This window comes from Oreochromis niloticus, linkage group LG9 (assembly GCF_001858045.2).
Source record: "Oreochromis niloticus isolate F11D_XX linkage group LG9, O_niloticus_UMD_NMBU, whole genome shotgun sequence".
In the NCBI taxonomy this organism is placed as follows: domain Eukaryota; kingdom Metazoa; phylum Chordata; class Actinopteri; order Cichliformes; family Cichlidae; genus Oreochromis; species Oreochromis niloticus.
In genome coordinates, this window is record NC_031974.2 from 8,366,615 (window position 1) to 8,381,902 (window position 15,288).

Sequence of the window (15,288 nt, forward strand, 5' to 3'; positions counted from 1 at the left end):
ATACACATCTACACACACTGACTCAAAATGAAGAGAAACACCTGAACAGACGTGCACTTGTTGATTGAGTGAGAAATGACACACACACACATCAGACAATGTACACTCATCAAACATGACTGATGCCCTGAACGCCTTGAGACAGATCCAGCAGGACCAAAATCAGGATTATGTAAATAATACAAGTGACTGCTAAAAAGACTACTACTCCCTTTTCACTGTGCAATACTTTTTGTTAAAAACCAACGGTGCAATAGACTTCAATACTTGAAATACTTGAAATACTTGCAATTCCTTTGTATTCTTATTCTTATTTATTCTATTTATCCCTTTTTGTATTTTCACTTTTATTTTGTGTTTTTGTAACATGTATCCTGCCATGTCTAAAACTCATGATTAACCGTATAATTGTTTCCACTGTTGCTGCATACATAGCCGTGACAAATGATGATGATGATGACCCCGACCTGTTGGAACATGAAGACTTTGTGTGATTAATGATGGTGTGATAGAAACTGTACAACAAGATGTTACATACTGATATCTCACTTGAAAGTTATACTGACAACAGGAGGGAATGTCAATGGAAAATTGTACTTAGTAGTCAGTATAAGCTTTTAATGATATAAGTTTGCATATGATAGAATACTGTATGTTGACCTTTTGATGACTTAGACTGTTGTCCACTACAAGACTGTTTTATAAATTCTTTCTCACAGCGATAATAGCTGAACAAGCAGGAAGAGGAGAGCTGGACACTTTTATCTGTGCTCTCTAACAAGAAGAGGGGCTGCGTCCTTCTGAATCTCACAACACACACACATACACCTGAACCACTCTTATCTTCACTCCCTACGCACTAACATTCCGGAACGGAATGTTCCAGTAAGATAGCCACATACTGTTGTATAGTCATTTTTCTGAGAAGAGCGAAAATACGCCGCCCTGTTGTGTGGGCACCAGTGACTATAAATGCACGAATAAAGAGGTACACTGTGTGACTCTCTGCGGAGACGTTCACCCATGTACATGTGATTAAGTATTTTGTCTCACTGTGTTTCTGTTTGCCTTGGCAGACTTCTGTTTGGGATTTTCCCTTAACATATATAAAAGCCAATGTGACATATTTTATTTCACATTTCATTAACTGCACAGAGAAGGCATCGTTTAAACATGTTAAATATGTTTCTTTAAGCAAGTTTGTCAGAAAAGCTTTAACATGAAATAGAAGAAAGCTAAACTGGAAACACAAACATAAAAGTAAAAAACAAAACCAGGAAACAGCACCTGAATAATACCAGAAGGACAGCAGAAACACACAGTCCAGTGACGGTTCAACAAAACAACTGAGTTGGGAGTGACGTGGGAATGCGACACAGCAGGAGAGCAAAGCTGGGAGTGATCAGATCTACAAGACAAAGAAAGCAAAGCAGAATACTTTAACAAATGACAGACTGTCAAAGTAAAACAGGAAGTATAACACAGAGATGCAGACTAAACACTGAGACACGACTGACTGGAAAGACAGAGGGAACCTGAAGACAAGTATGACAAGATAAGAAACATGTCATGTGAAGGCTGTGTGCAGGCAGGAGTGGTAGTAGGAGGACTCAAAGTGCAGACACTCGGAGGCAAAACGTGAACTCAAACTCAGATTCAATGCAAAACTCAAAAGGGTAACAAATCTAGGAAGACAAAATAAGCTTACACAGACAGATGACACAGCAAGATGAGGGTAGATCACGACACGGACACAGAGAAACACAGGGCTTAAATACACAGAGGGAGCAATCAGGGAGTAACAGGAGGGAAACAAAACCAGATACATTAACATCAGACATGGACCTTCAAAATAAAACAGGAAACAACACAGACTGAACTAAAGACAGACTCACACGCAGGCACTGCAACAGAGGGAACCAAGACGTAAACCATAAGACAGAACAGAGGCAAAGAAACCAAAGACTAGAAATGATAAATAATATAATAAACTCAAACCTGTGGGTCAACGACCCAGGCATCCTAACAAAACACAAGAAAGGCAAACCAACAGAAACTAAGAATATAACACAAGCAGAAACAAAACCCATGAATTACAATAATGAAAGAAAATAACTAGAAAAAACACAAAAACACTGGGTCACAGACCCAGCCCAGTGACACAGACAGGCAAAGCTATTTATCCCCCCCTTAATTTGCAAATAGAGTCTGGCTTCCACAAGAAAGAAGATTAAATGTGCATGAACCTATCAACAGACAGGTGTAACATAAATGTATACAGGGGTTACTATGCAAAGTCTCCTTTACATAAAAATGAGTCAACGACGAGGAGTCTGAGGCTGAAATGATGATAGATTACATCATTTTTCTTTTGGTAAACATTGAAAATGAGTCCAGCAGACATGAACACAGGGCTCAAGCTTCCACTCAGGGATTGCACTGTGCCCGGCTGTCGTAGTGCGCCATGCACAGTTTACAGAACACCAGAAAAGAGAAAATCAAATACAGAACTGGTAAAAGGGAAAAAATTGAAGAAAATACCTGTACGAGTATTTACAACAGGTGTTTTATAGAGCTCAGACTGAAATGTCATAGCTGAAGCTGAATGATTCACCTGCTACACAGTGTGGTTAGTTTCTTGTCAGTACTGACAGGAAAACAAAATGCACAAAGTTTAGTTCATAGTCGAGTCGTCACAGTTATTTTCCCATAGTCAGTTCTCATAGTCACTTCTATTATTTCCCAGTTTAGGTTTTAGTTTAGCCCTCGTCACCATTCTTGTAGTGTTTTTATTTTTGCACTCTTGTAATCGCTCCAAATAAAGGCTCGTCTTCAGTCTGTCACCCTGAAGCGTCTCCTCACCTGTGCCTGCTCCTGGGTCCACACACACCTTCACTCAGTCTGCACTGAAGACTGTGACACGTGGATAATGGTCCTTTCTGACTCTGAGCATTTACACAGTTTCCAAAAATTGATTTTTGTTCTATCAGTATAAAGAGAATAATTCTAGACTGTGCTGCCTCACTAATAAGTCTCAGATCCACTGTCCTGGACTACAGTTGGTGTCAGTCTACAGCTGCATGAGCACAGTGGTTAGAGTGGTCCTAGGTCAAGATGATGGAGTTTGAGTCCATTCAAGCAGATTTGAGGCAGCTAAAGGACAAAACTACAGCAAGATTAATTAGCAGGGAGGTAATTACAGTAATTACATTTTCTATTTCGTCTTTCAGTGATTCAAAATTCCGAATCACGCCTGTTTGTTATCCTAAAAGCAGAGACACAATACATTTTATCATATAAATACTAAATATTAGGACATGGTATTTATCTTATCCTGAGATATTAAGTTTCCCCCCTTGTTGTTATCAAATAACAGCTAAGAGTCATTCACCACCTCTATGGTTTCAGATGATGTGGTGATACATTATCTGTGAAGACATAATTCCACTGCAAAGGCCACAAAGAGAGGGAGTCACCATTACACATGGAAAATCTTTGACTTCCCTTTAAATCACAGCTTGCTCACAGGAAATCGTGCTGCCTGCACTCATAATATGTTTTTTGTTGAATGTAACATCTGATTGTCTTTATTTCCTGGGTGATGACCTTATGACAGCAGGTCAAACCCAAACTATGAGTGAAGGAACAGGCTGCACAGCTGGTCACAAAGAGAGAAAAGAAGAGGTCAGCGATGAGATTACTCATCATGATTAGCTCCTCTGTTAGTCAGCAACATTATAAAAATGGAAGGAACTCAGAGAACATTAGTCATACTTCCAATAACCATTACTAGTAAATATTTGAGATTCCTGGTGGTTTCCTATTATGTTGTTTTAATGCAGAAGTTTATTTCAAACCTGCCATAAATATGCTGTAGTTATAAAACCACATGTATAAAATACACAGAATATATAGCGCTTTTCAAGGCACCCAAAGCGCTTTACAATTCCACTATTCACTCACTCTCACATTCACACACTGGTGGAGGCAAGTATTTTGTTGTCAGTTATAACACCTACAGCAAATGGTAATTAATCACACAGACCATTAAAAAATGGTCATTTCAAAAACTTTTGAAAGTTTTGGTATGATTGTGTAACTGTGTAATCATGCTCATGTACATCAGGATAATGACACGAACTGTGTGGCGCTTCACTTTTTAATGAACTAAAAGACAGAAATCAGAGTATAGGATCTGTAGTGTTGTTTATTTATATTATGGTACTTATCAATTGTGATATTTATTACTGTGTGCACACTATATTAGGAGAGATGAGATGAAAAGAAAATCTCTTCCTTGCTGGTTCCATCAAAGAAGAAATGCTCAAGTAACTATGTAGCACGTAAGTAATCCAATTCTACAACACAGTGTGATGGGAAATCAGCTGTGTTTGGCTGCCCATTTTATTTGAATCTGGCGCAAACCGGTGAACCAGTCCCTGAATCAGTCACATGGTACGGACTGCCCGCGAGGCCTCGAACATCACTGCATACGTAATAAAAGCGAGCCTCGATACGCACTTCACAAAAACTCCCCCGAGATTACCCGACACGCTTCGAAGCTTTGACACATAAGACACATCACTACTGTTTTCTCCTGTTTATTTCAGTTAGGGAGTTAGGTGTAGCATTTGTCTGCTTTTTGTTTCACATAGGGTTTTAGGTTGCACCTCTTCTCCTGACTTAGCTTGTTTTGTTTGTTATTTTTGCCTTTGTTCACCCCGGAGCTTAGTTTTCAGTGTAGACAAATAAACCACCGTTCACTTAAGAAATTGTTTTTTCTGTGTATGGTTTGGGGGACCAGGGCAGGGTCACTTCCTTAGTTCCTGTACACCTAGACTGGGGCGTAACATAATGAGCATAAGATCAGTTTATATGCAGATAATGTTTTAATATTTATTTCTGATCCAGAGACATCAATACCGGCTTTACTTAACATTATTGCTATATGGGGTGGCTGTAGCTCAGGTGGTAGAGCAGGTCCGCCACCAATCAGAAGGTCGGTGGTTCGATCCCAGGCTGCTTCCTGGCTGCATGCCAAATATCCCTGGGCAAGATACTAACCCCATGTTTGCCTACTGGTGGTGATCAGAGGGCCCGGTGGCGCCAGTGTCTGGCAGCCTCGCACTCTGTCAGTGCGCCCCAGGGCAGCTGTGGCTACAATGTAGCTTACCATCACCAGCGTGTGAATATATGGGTGAATGACTGAATGTAGTGTAAAGCGCAAATGCAAGCCATTTACCATTTAGTCAATTTTCTGGTTATAAAGTAAATTTGACTAAGTCGAAGGCTATGCCAATTGGCAGCCTTAATTCAGTGCCAACTGGACTGTTTTCTTTCCCCTTCAAGTGGTCGCCCACAGGTTTTGTATACTTAGGGATATTTATTACTCCAAAATTTAAACAAATGTATAAAGCAAATTTTCTCCCTCTGTTCGGGAAGGTAAAGCAGGATTTGGAGAGATGGAATTCCCTACCCGTTTCCTGGCTAGGATGTATAGCTTTGGTTAAGATGAATATTTTGCCTCGCTGTTATGTCCTGTTCAAATGATTCCAGTTATATTTTCAAATATGGTGATGAAGGATTTGAATGGCTGGCTAAGGTCTTTTATAATAATAATAATAATTCATTGGATTTATATAGCGCTTTTCAAGGCACCCAAAGCGCTTTACAATGACATTATTCATTCACGCTCACATTCACACACTGGTGGAGGCAAGCTACGGTTGTAGCCACAGCTGCCCTGGGGAAGACTGACAGAAGCGAGGCTGCCATATCGCGCCATCGGCCCCTCTGGCCAACACCAGTAGGCGGTAGGGTAAAGTGTCTTGCCCAAGGACACAACGACCAGGACAGCTCCCAGGTTCAGTAGGGGGTTTAGATTTACCAAATATTAGAACATATCACAAATAACTCACAATCTATCTGGTTGGGGATTGAAACTTCTCTTTTAAAGTATTGTCAGGGTTCCTGGGTGCTCACCCAGTGTTTTCAGTTGTTTCATGTTCAGTTTATTCACCTGTTCACATTTCCCGTTTTCATGTTTGCTTCCTGTGTGTTATTAGTTCTATTATGTTCAGCTGTGTTCTGACCGGTCCCTAATCGTTATCATTAGCCAGTGTATTTAAACCCTCAGTTTCCACCTGTTCCTTGTCGTGTCATTGTTGATGTTATGTTGTCGTTCCCGCCAGTGTTCAGCCAGCCATTCAGTCTTTCAGTCAGTCGGTCCTTTCATTCCTGGGGCCTGTTCTTCGTACCTCGCTAAGTAAGTTAGCCGGATTTGAATGTTGACGATTTCGCGTGATCTTGGATCGTTCGGTTCTCCGAAGCTCATCTGGGGCTTGCTGTCATAGCAACAGAGCCGTAAAAGTAAGCCTGCTCGGGAGCAGGTTTACTTTATGTAAACAGGATTAGATCGCGGCCTCTCAGGTATGTCCGCTGCAGTTATATGAAAGCAAGAGCGATATTTCGCCACTGTTTTACCATAAATAAATATTAGCAATGTAACTAAAGATAATGTATTTGATTCTTTTATTGATTTCATACAGATACATACAGGTCATTTCCGAAAAAAAGGGAAATGTACTATTAATCATTCTATTACATGTAGTAGATCATGTCAGATGTAATTCATATTTTAGAGTAGTAATAGTAAATTACTACGTGCAATCAAGATGAGAGACCACGGCTAAAAAAGCGAAGGTGGATTTGGGAAGTCTGTCGCAGCCATGTCCTGTCCGTTTGTACGCGAGCAAGGAAGGTGCAAGATTGATAAGGAGAGTTTACAGAATTTAGCGTATATTGCGGGATAGACGGGATCCTTTAGCTCGGCGCGACGGTGTGCTCATAGAGAGATATCGATTCTCCCGTGAGGTTATTATTTACTTTCTCTCTCTCTCTCTCTCTCTCTCCAAATATATATATATATATATATATATATATATATATATATATATCTTACTGTACTGTATATACTTACTCCCGACTTACTGTGCATGCTTCAGTCACCCCTTGCATGGGAACAGGTAAAAGTGATGGAGTGTTATTCAAACTACACACATAAAAACCCACAATGTCAATAAATGTCACAGTACAAAAAGGGGTGTGACGAGGGGGTGCAGGACCACCACCTGTCTTTATTTGCTCTGCCCTTTTCTTGGTTGCTGTTATAAACAAACAGATTATTCCAGGGTCTCTTGTCATAGACTAAAAGCAATATAAGTGATAAATATTACCATTCTGTAGAATATTCTTATATTTCACTTTTACTTTTTCCCATGTTCTAGTGGGTCCTGTTGTGGCTCTAATGTGAAAGAGGATATGATGTAATATAATATAATGTGGAATGAAATAATATCACATGATATGATGTAATATCATGGATCACTTACGAGTTTAATTTGTCAGCAACTTTCTGCCAGCCCTCTCTCCTTGCTTTTGCAGCCTTTGCAGTGTTCCCCTGCGTTTTAATTAAACTCTGAAACTCCTGATATCCCTCAATCAAGAGTTCTTGGTCTGCTGCCGTGAGATACTGCGCGCGCTCCTTCGACATCTTCGCCGACCAATCACAGGGTTGCCGATCAATGTTTCTACTATCGATGCGTAGCCCCTTTTAAGCCACCCAGTGATCTCAGATTACTTCAGCCAGCTATACTAATCGTCAACAACAGGTGCGTTCGGACAACCGGATTAGCGAGCTCACGGTTAGCGCGATGATTTGATCTTGGATGTGTCATTTGATCTTGGATGTAGTAAGCGAGGTACGAAGAACATCCCCCAGCTCTGTCTATCCACTCATTCCAATAAATCATCATCACCCTGCACAGTGAGTCCTGCGTTTGGGTCGTCTCTTCCTCACCTCCACACAACCGCTGACAAGTATCCATTAAGGGTCTTACTGTTCTTTAAGAACTTTGAAGATATTAGTTCAAGCTGTGAAAATTAAATCACACTTAATACACTTTAGGCCTGGTGGTCAGTATGTCGATGAGAAGGTTGAAGTTAACATCTATGTTCACCCCTATTGTGAATAATGTTGACTTTCAACCTGGGATGTTCGATATAGGTTTTAAGCAATCAATGTTCAAACTGTACTGTATTGTATACTATTTTTATTGATTGATTGATTGCGTGGATCTGAGCTGGTGTTTTGTTTTGTGCTTAGTTCTCAGTCTGTTTGTTTGTTTCTGTTGTTGCTTTGTTTTTGGATTGTAAGTGCAGGGGCCCGTTCTTCGTACCTCGCTTACTACATCCAAGATCAAATGACACATCCAAGATCAAATCATCGCGCTAACTTTGAGCTCGCTAATCCGGTTCTCCGAACACACCTGTTGTTGACGATTAGTATAGCTGGATGAAGTAATCTGAGATCACTGGGTGGCTTAAAAGGGGCTACGCATCGATAGTAGAAACATTGATCGGCAACCCTGTGATTGGTCGGCGAAGATGTCGAAGGAGCGCGCTCAGTATTTCACGGCAGCAGAGCAAGAACTCTTGATTGAGGGATTTCAGGAGTTTCAGAGTTTAATTAAAACGCAGGGGAACACTGCAAAGGCTGCAAAAGCAAGGAGAGAGGGCTGGCAGAAAGTTGCTGACAAATTAAACTCGTAAGTGATCCATGATATTACATTATATCATGTGATATTATATTATACCACATTATATTATATTACATCATATCCTCTTTCACATTAGAGCCACAACAGGACCCACTAGAACATGGGAAAAAGTAAAAGTGAAATATAAGAATATTCCACAGAATGGTAATATTTATCACTTATATTGCTTTTAGTCTCTTGAAAAGAGACCCTGGAATAATCTGTTTGTTTGTTTATAACAGCAACCAAGAAAAGGGCAGAGCAAATAAAGACAGGTGGTGGTCCTGCACCCACTCGTCACACCCCGGCTTTTTGTACTATGACATTTATTGACATTGTGGGTTTTTTTGTGTGTAGTTTGACATAACACTCCATCACTTCTACCTGTTCCCATGCAAGGGGTGACTGAAGCATGCACAGTAAGTCAGGAGTAAGTATATACTGTACAGTAAGTATATATATATATATATATATATATATATATATATATATATATATATAGAGAGAGAGAGAGAGAGAGAGAGAGGGAGAAAGAGAGAGAGAAAGAAAGTAAATAATACCCTCACGGGCGAATCGATATCTCTCTATGAGCACACCGTCGCGCTGAGCTAAAGGATCCTGTCTATCCCGCAATATACGCTAAATTCTGTAAACTCTCCTTATCAATCTTGCACCTTCCTTGCTCGCGTACAAACGGACAGGACATGGCTGCGACAGACTTCCCAAATCCACCTTCGCTTTTATAGTCGTGGTCTCTCATCTTGATTGCACGTAGTAATTTACTATTACTACTCTAAAATATGAATTACATCTGACATGATCTACTACATGTAATAGAATGATTAATAGTACATTTCCCTTTTTTTCGGAAATGACTTGTATGTATCTGTATGAAATCAATAAAAGAATCAAATGCTGCATTATCTTTAGTTACATTGATGATATTTATTTATGGTAAAACAGTGGCGAAATATCGCTGTTGCTTTCGTATAAATGAAGCGGACATACCTGAGTGGCCGCGATCTAATCCTGTTTACATAAAGTAAACCTGCTCCCAAGCAGGTTTACGCTTACGGATCTGTTGCTATGACAGCAAGTCCCGGATGAGCTTCGGAGAACCGAACGATTCAAGATCACGCGAAATCGTCAACATTCAAATCCGGCTAACTTACTTAGCGAGGTACGAAGAACGGACCCCAGGTCTTCAGTTTACGTTTCTTTGTGAAAACAGCACAGCAAAGGAGACTCACTGAAGTTTTGGTATAAGGGATAAATCTTCAGACCGAACCTGCTGGGACTGTGTGAGGTCTTGAGGCTAAGAGTAAGGATTTATCCACAGGAGAGCTGCGTTCTTACAAACCATCCCACAGTGTAAACCTGACATCTGTGGAACAGCTGAGCTGTATGATGTGTACAAGGACACAAAACATTATTTACCATCAGATCCCGAGCCCTCCATGTGTTAATCAAGAAACTGCTGCTGTGCTACATCCATAAATAATGAATAAATTAGGAGCTAAAGCTAAAAGGACAGTTTATTTGTACCATCTTCATGTGAACATATTCAAGAACATCACAGATGAAAGAAACATTAAAAACTTCCACACTACATAAAGCAAGAAAAATAATTTTTCTTTCAGGTGGTTTCAGAAAAAACAAAAACATCAAACAGCTCCAAGACTCTCTTTGAAAGAACTAAAAACCTTTATTCTCATGGTCCAATCATGAGTGAACTCCCTGATGAAGCCTTGTGTGCTAAAACATGTCAGAGTTTTAAAGGTTAAACATGAGTTTCCAAAACATTTCGCTGGAGAACAATGAACTATTTGACTGAGTTTCAATTATTTACAGACGAGCAAAACCAGGACAGAAAAAAAAGGACAATTCTGACTCAGTAAAACGACAGAAAATAAGATCCCATGTAAATCTGTATTATGTAGAAGTTCAGCCCAGCAACCAGTTCAGTTCAACACAAGTTTAAATGATTCTATCTGAACTCTGGAGCCTGATCTCAAGCTTTTTGAGTCTGACACTGAAACCAGAGGATCTTTCTGTCTCTTCAGATTCACTGTGATCCAGTGATGGGAGTGATTAAAGTCCTGAGTGATCACGCTGATGTTTGAACAGAGCAGACAATGAGGTGAATGTTTGGGCACATTGGTAACAGTGAAACAGTTTATTAGTAACGTGGGATCGTTTGTGTTTGGAGTATGAACTGAGATTCCTGAAGCTCTTGTCACACTGGTCACAGCTGTAGTTTCCTTCCATGTGTGTACGTTCATGCTTGTTACGACTACTTGAACATGAGAAACTTTTGTCACAGTGTCTGCACTTGTATGGTTTCTCTCCTGTGTGGACTCGTTTGTGTAATTTAAGCTCACCTGCAGTGGTGAAGGATGACCCACACTGATCACAGAGGTGCTTTTTAACCCCACTGTGAATCAGTTCATGTCGTTTTAAGTTATGTGATGTGGTGAAGCTTCTCCCACATTCTTTGCAGTATTTCAGTTTGTCTCCAGTGTGTCTACGTTGATGTCTTTTTAAGTCAACTTTCCAACTGAAACTTTTTCCACAGAGGTCACAACGAAAGTCTTTCCCACCACCACAGTGATGACAGGGTTGAGAACTGGATCCATCTGTGTCGCTCTGCTTCTAAACAAAGACACAAAGACAGTGTAAGTTAGTCCTTCAACATTTTTATCCTGAACATTGCCTGAAATAAAGAGCATCTCTGCAGACGTCCAATTACATTTTACTGTTTCAGTTAACACACACAGTTTACTGGGCTGCAATAACTACAATACTACCACCATAATACTACAGTAATACTAAAATCATAACTGACATGAAAATCTGAATAATTACTAAGGCTACGTTCACACTGCAGGCGAAAGCGCATCAAATCTGATATTTTTGACCCTATGCGACCCATATCCGATCATGGTATGACAGTGTGAACGGCACAAATCCGATCTGGGTCACTTTCGTATGTGATACTGAATCCGATACATATCCGATGTTTTAGAAAGCAACTGCTGTTTGAAAGGTCATGTGGCATTAAATCCGTCTTTTACGTCACTGACACGAGACAGACGCCAATTATCAGCGCCCGAGACGACATCGCGAACGCTTCCTGGCCATCCAGTGTAGATGTCAGTGAAACTGTTGGGAAGACAACGTTGGAGAAACGTGAACATTTTATTTGTACTGTATTTTCTGCAGATTCTGACAGAAATCTGCAACTATCCTTTGAAGCACTGCTCCTCTAAAACAGCAATAAGGATCATTATTAGGTTGTTTACATTATTATGTAAATAACAAAATAACTTAAAGCAAAAATTGGGAAACGTAAAGTCCGAAGTCTTTATATTAAGGGCCATCAGTCAAACAATACTGTTTGCTCTGTGTCTAAACAGAGCGAGTTGTGTGTGACGTCTTCTTTTGCGCATGCGGGCCGCTTTGAGCGTTCACACTAGAGCGCATTTGCTGTCACATTTTATTTGTAGTGTGAACAAGCAGACAAAAAAAATCGGATTTGATCGAAAAATCAGAATTGAGCATTAAGACCTGCAGCGCTGCTTTTCCATGCAGTAGAATTGCTAACATGCTAACACAGTTTAATGAGCAGAGTTGTTCCAAACAGTCAGGCTAACATGACAAGATAACAATATAAATACAAACCTCACAGTAACTGCACTTGTAGAGTCTCTTTCTGGTGTGGATCTGTTGGTGTTGTCTCAGGTAACGTGGAGATTTAAAAGTCTTCTCACACAGGTCACATTTATAAGGTCTCTCCTCAGTGTGGGTAAACATGTGTTGTTGTAACTGTGTGTCTGTTATAAACTCTTTGCCACACTGTTCACAGCAGTACACATCATGTCTGGTGTGAATGCGTAGGTGTGTATTTCGGTGCCCTCTCTGGCTGAAAGTTTTTCCACAGATGTCACAGCTGTATGCCTTAATTCCAGAGTGGGTAACTAGATGCTTCTGTAAGTTGCTACTTTGAGTAAAAGCTCTGCCACACTGATCACAGCTGTACGCTTTAACTCCACTGTGGATGAGTTGGTGTTTTTTTAGGTAACCCTTCAAGGAAAAAGACTTTCCACACAAGTCACAGCTGAACGGTCTCTCTCCAGTGTGGATGACCTGATGCTGTTTTAGTTTGGCCTTCACAGTAAACTCCTTCCCACACTCGTCACAGGTGTATGTTTTCTCTCTCTTTCTTCTGTGAGGTTTGTCGGCCTCCTGAGAGCGCTGACTTCTCGCTCCATGTTGGTCCTGCAGTGACAGAGATACAAACAGAGGCAGTGAGTGAAATGCAGTCGTGGAACAAACTCAACCTTCAAACTCCCTCCATTAACACTAGTTTTAAACCTGAAGGTGGAGTGTGGGACCAAACACCTTAAAGGTCTCTTATCCCCACCTGCTGGTAGTTCTAACACATTACATCCAACCTGGTCCTAAAAATAATTCATGACTGTTCAAACACTAAAATCATGCCCATCCCTCATGATTGTACACACACACACACACACTCACACAGTTATATTATTTTATCATTTATATTATTTTGTTCTTTCCTATTTCTATAATTTTTATAGATTTATATATAATCATTTACTGATAATAAATCCTAAGTTTGTTTATTTCTTTATTCAAAAGGAACCCCATTAGCTTCCACAACAGATGTTGCTCGTCTTTCATCAAATACAATCACATAAAATATTATACAATAAAGTGGATTCAAAATATCAACATAATTTGGCTCTTACATCCACCGTGAGGTTTCACAATTGTTAAAATATAAGCAATCAATAATAATAATAATAATGATATAATAATAATAATAATAATAATAATAATAATATCAATAACATTGAGACACATTACACAAATTTCAAAAACAAATCATCTCTTACAATATTTACAACAACTAAAAACTCTGTAAATCGACTTTTAAATGTTCATTGAAGTTTTGAATAGTTGCTAATTCTCTAATCTTATAAGGCAATTTATTCCACTTAAAAGTTGGTCTAAATATAACAGTTTTAGAAAAAGTTACTTTTAACTCGAGCATTTACTAAATTGCAGTTTGTTGAAAATCGTGTAATATGATTATGTATTTCATCTGGATACTGCAGCTGAGCAGAAATAAATGTGATGTGTTTAACAGAATTGCTTTCTTTATAACTACAAGTAAGCCATAGAATAGCTGGTCAGGATCCAGCTGGTCGACCTTAATCTTACAGAGAATGTGATGATTTTATGGATAATTAAAGTCAGTCATATATCCACAAACACAACAAGCTGAAAGTCAGTGATGCTGCTCGGTTTGCAGTCCTGAATATGACGGCACAAGCAGGATTCACTGCACTGTTAATGTTAGCTATGTTATATTGCTGCCTCTGTTCGGTGGTGTCGAGCCAAATGGACTTTAACGTGTGTTTGAACGAGCTGACGGTTCACTCGTTAAGCTGAAAGAAAGATGCTTTAATCACAGGAGTCACACATGTGTCCACTGGACCATCTGGAACTCTTCTTGTTTAGCACTCGTAATAACACAAACACTAAATCCTCCTTCTCTTGTGCTGTTTTGTAGCAGTGTGTACACCTGAGACTGTCACCTGTCTGTCTGTCCTGCACTCTCTCTCTGTTTCTTTCTCTCTGATTGTGGAATAAAAGTATGAACATGTATTTATAAGTTACACTTGTGTTTGAATCCTGCAGCTTATCACACATTTGATTTCCATGTGTGACAACTGCAAGTGTCCAGAGTGAGGACAGACTGAGGGACCCACTGCTGCACATCATCTGTGAGGCTTTGCACCCCTGATGATCCACCAGGACAAACTCAGCAGTGTGTGAGGAAGAGGAGGAGGAAGAGCCAGCAGCAGCTGACAGATGGAGAGAATAGACAGACTGTTCCCTGTTTGTGAAGGACTGCTAGGAAAGTTTAAAATAACTAATTGTCTGTCCCGAATCAGTCTTATTAGGTAATGTTCAAATAATGTTATCATTCCAGTGTTTTCAGTGTGGGAGAAAGTACTCAGGGCCTTCAAGTTACACACTATGAAAGGCAGCAACAAGTTTAATATTCAGAAACCTAAAGTATGTATCAGCAGCAGAATGGAGCTAAAAATAAATGTTTGTTTCAGTTCTATGAAGCTTTGAGTATTTTGGATTAGTAGCACTGCTGTGTTTGTTGCATCATATTGCTGTAATTGTTTATATGCTTTATATATTCTGAGGTAAGTTGATCTATAGTGTTACATCATATTCTATAAGGATGTTATGTGTTTGTAGACTTTCTGCCCAGTTTGACCCATTTAGCAGAAGTCAGCCTGTTTAAGGCTCTGATATCTATTCTGTATGATTTAAAGCAGTTATGACATGGTCTGATTTTCTCACCCAATAAAGGAATATTTAATATATCAGTCTACTCTTCTTTCTATCAGAAACAGTTATCACAGCTCGTACATTTTCTTTTTACACATATATGTAAGCGTTGAGCCAAATTTAGTAATGCCAACATATTACACGGACAATATTTGTCTCATATATAATACATCTACATATACACTGTCAAAGATACTTGTATTTGAGTGAAGTGATTAGTATAATAACTATAATATTGGCCATATTATAGTTACATTACCAAAGTGAGATGACTTTAGTCTCATGAACAGCATTA

The 15,288-nt window shown here is 39.5% G+C and overlaps 1 long non-coding RNA gene across 1 annotated transcript; it reads right to left on the reverse strand.

Annotated features, from left to right (window-relative positions):
* Positions 1-10,772: 10,772 nt before the first annotated feature.
* LOC112847892 (uncharacterized) lies at positions 10,773-12,598 on the reverse strand. Its single transcript, XR_003221722.1, has 2 exons — positions 12,279-12,598; positions 10,773-11,249 (listed from the first exon to the last, which is right to left on the reverse strand). It is a non-coding gene; the product is annotated as an uncharacterized LOC112847892 (long non-coding RNA).
* Between the last annotated feature and the right edge of the window lie 2,690 nt (positions 12,599-15,288).